The sequence below is a fragment of the Pongo abelii genome, chromosome 20 (genome assembly GCF_028885655.2).
Source record: "Pongo abelii isolate AG06213 chromosome 20, NHGRI_mPonAbe1-v2.0_pri, whole genome shotgun sequence".
Classification (NCBI taxonomy): Eukaryota; Metazoa; Chordata; class Mammalia; order Primates; family Hominidae; genus Pongo; species Pongo abelii.
In genome coordinates, this window is record NC_072005.2 from 62,058,653 (window position 1) to 62,062,192 (window position 3,540).

Consider the following 3,540-nt stretch of genomic DNA (forward strand, 5'->3'; position numbering starts at 1 on the left):
ACTCCTGCTGGCGGTGAGTTCAATGACGATGAATCAACAACGTATGTGTAAAAGATGTCTTTAAACAGAAAGGCAAAGTCAGTGAGGTATTGATTATTTGATGTAGATGTTGTCACCAGCGGCCTGCAGGAATCTAACCCTGTATTTCCCCCAGTGGCAGTGGCTTGGTATTTGCCAATTTGGTGTTTTCAGCAACTTTAAGGAAGATAACCAGCGTGAATAAGGAGAATTGAGCGTGTCGAGTGAAATGAAACATATCATCAGGACTATTTTCACCTTGTTTGCATTTACTTTTGTAAAAATAGAAACACACAGTTTGGCAGACAACATCGGGGATTGCAGATGCCACCGAATCATCTATGGATCTCTCTAGAAGTCTGCAGGTCACAGGCTGTTTCTACATTCTCCATCCCCTGAAGCTGTTCCCCAGACCTCACCCTCTCCTGTGTGGATCACAACCCCAGCTTCTCAGCTTCTTTCTGGTCTCCCCTCTCGCCTCTGGACTGCCCCATCAGACACACAAAGGTTCTCCCTCCTTCCCTCCCCCCTCCTCCCTCCTCCCTCCCTCCCTCCTTTCTTTCTTTCTCTGTTTTCTTTCCTTCTTTCCTTCCTTCCTTCCTTTCTTCCTTTCTTTTCCTTCCTTCCTTCTTTCCTTCCTTCCTTCCTTTCTGTCTTTCTTTCTTCTTTCTTTCTCTCTCTCTTTCTCCTTTCCTGTCCTGTCCTCCTTCCTTGCCTCCCTCCCTCCCTTCCTTCTTTCTTTCCCTCCCTCCCTCCCCTTTCTTTTTTGAGGCAGGGTCTCACTCCATCACCCAGGTTGGAATGCAGTGGTGCAATCACAGCTCTCTGCAGCCTTGACCTCCCATACTTAAGTGATCCTCTTGCCTCAGCCTCCCAAGTAGCTGGGACTACAGGTGTGCACCATCCTCCCCAGCTAATTTTAGAATTTTCTGTAGATACGGGCTCTCACTATGTTGCCCAGGCTAGTTTCAAATTCCTGGGTTCAAGTGATCCTCCTGCCTCGGCTTCCAAAAATGCTGGTATTACAGGCATGAGCCACCGCACCGGCCATCATTCTAACACTCACTTCTGACCCAGGCCCTCTCCTCCTCAGTAGCCTCCTATGGCTCCCTATTGCTCTTGGGATAGAGTCCACACTCCCCCACCTGGCCTCTGAGCCCTTCTGGAGCTGCACCTGTTGCAACTTATTTCCACCCGGCTCATCTCACCCAACACCCAGGCACATGGAAGAACTTGGAATGTCCGAGCACACTGGACTCTCTCTCTGTTTCTCAGGAAACGTGTGCGGAATGAGGAGACAGACGGATGGCCGAACGTGGCAGGTTTGTAATGGCTTCAGAAACCCCATGTGATTAACAATAATTATAGCCAGCATTTACTGAACATATTAGCAGCCCCAGTGCTAATCCTCACAGCACCCCGGGGAGGTGGTCCTATTATTAGCTCAGCTTCATCACTGAGGAAAGTGAGACTCACAGAGACTAAGCCTCCTGCCCGGTGTCTCGCTATAGATCAGCAGCAGGAGGGACTCAAACGCCAATCAACCCTGCAGAGCACACCCTCGGCCTCTCTGCTATTCGTAGATGTTTGTGGGCCGGGAGCCAGGGGCAGGTGTAGGCCAGAGTTGCTGACTTCTGTTCTTTCCATTCAAACAAAACACACATTTCCTGGGGACTTTCTATGCAGAGCCCTGAGCTGAGGCTGGGTGCTGGGAGACCACAGACAGACTCTGTCCCTGCTCCGGAGGTGCCCGGAAGGTTCCGTGAGCCAGGATGCAGCCGTTAAGAAGCAAGGTGTGCCTCTTCACAAAGGCGACCAAGAGGGGCCTAGAAGTGGCTCTGAGCCATCCTGACAGGAAAGTGGGTAGGTGACGAAGGGGTTCAGAGACCTGGCGGATAAGTAAATTAACAGTAGTAAGAGAGGCCGGGCCAGTGGTGACTGGGATTCAAATTAAAACAAGATTGATTAAATAATGATTGAGGGCCAGGTGTGGTGGCTCATGCCTGTCATCCCAGCACTTTGGGAGGCTGAGGCGGGTGGATCACCTGAGGTCAGGATTTCTAGATCAGCCTGGGCAATAAGGCGAAAACCTGTCTCTACTAAAGATACAACAACTAACCAGGCGTGCTGGTACGCATCTGAAGTCCTAGCTGCTCAGGAGGTTGAGGCAGGAGAATCGCTTGAACCCAGGAGGCAGAGGTTGCAGTGAGCCAAGATCGTGCCGCTGCACTCCAGCCTGGGCAACAGAGCGAGACGCCATCTCAAAATAAATAAATAAATAAATAAATAAATAAATTTAATTTAATTAAAAATAATAAATAACAATTGGATACCTACCTGCTACCACGCCGGACTCAAGCATTGCTGCAGCATCTGGGACACACCTCAAAGCGAAGCCGACTCCAGCCCTCAGGAGGATCTGCAAAGACAGGAAGCAGATCTGCGCCTGCCTAGGACATGGGGCGCAGGAGGCAAGTACTGGGGGGCTATGGCTAAGGGGTGCAATGTTTCTTTTGGGGGTGATGAAAAATGTTTTTAAATTGTGTTAGGCCGGGCGCAGTGGCTCATGCCTGTAATCCCAGAGCTTTGGGAGGTCGAGGTGGGCAGATCACGAGGTCAGGAGTTCAAGACCAGCCTGTCCAACATGGTAAAACCCCGTCTCTACTAAAACTACATAAAATTAGCTGGGCGTGGTGGCAGGTGCCTGTAATCCCAGCTACTTGGGAGGCTGAGGCAGGAGAATCGCTTGAACCCGGGAGGCGGAGGTTGCAGTGAGCCGAGACTGTGCCACAGCATTCCAGCCTGGGCAACAGAGCAAGACTCCATCTCAAAAAAAAAGAAAAAAAAAGAAAAGAAAAATTAGCCAGGCATGGTCGTGCACCCCTGTAATCCCAGCTACTCAGGAGGCTGAGGCAGGAAAAACGCTTGAAGCTGGGAGGCAGAGGTTGCAGTGAGCCAAGATCACACCAGTGAACTCCAGCCCAGGCAACATAGTAAGACCCTGTCCAAAAAAAAAAGATTGTGTTGATGTTTGCAGAAACTCTAGGACTACACCAGAAACCATTGATTTGTCCACTTTACATGGTGAATTTTATGGCATATGAATAATGCCAGTAAAAAAAATTTGGCATCTCAATAATGCCAGTAAAAAAAATTTGGCCTAGAGCCAGGCATGGTGGCCAGTGCCTGTAATCCCAGCTACTCGAGAGGCTGAGGCAGGAGAATCACTTGAGACCAGGAGTTGGAGGCTGCAGTAAGCCCAGACTGTGCCACTGCACTCCAGCCTGGGCAACACAGAGAAACTCTGTCTCAAAAAAAAAAAAAAAAAAAAGATTTGGCCTTGTGGAACCTGCATTTTAGTGAGTGAGGGACCACAGCAAACACAGCCTGTGAGATGCCCAGATCATTTTAAATTTTATTTATCTTTTTGAAGCAGGATCTCACTCTGTCACCCAGGCTGGAGTGCGGTGGCATGATCAGAGCTCATTGTAGCCCTGACCTCCCAGGCTTAAGTGATCTTCC

The 3,540-nt window shown here is 49.6% G+C and overlaps 1 long non-coding RNA gene across 1 annotated transcript; it reads left to right on the plus strand.

Annotated features, from left to right (window-relative positions):
• Positions 1 to 1,292: 1,292 nt before the first annotated feature.
• On the plus strand, positions 1,293 to 2,489 carry LOC129051802 (uncharacterized). The gene is made up of 3 exons (XR_008516295.1): positions 1,293 to 1,340; positions 1,705 to 1,881; positions 2,378 to 2,489. It is a non-coding gene; the product is annotated as an uncharacterized LOC129051802 (long non-coding RNA).
• Positions 2,490 to 3,540: the final 1,051 nt, after the last annotated feature.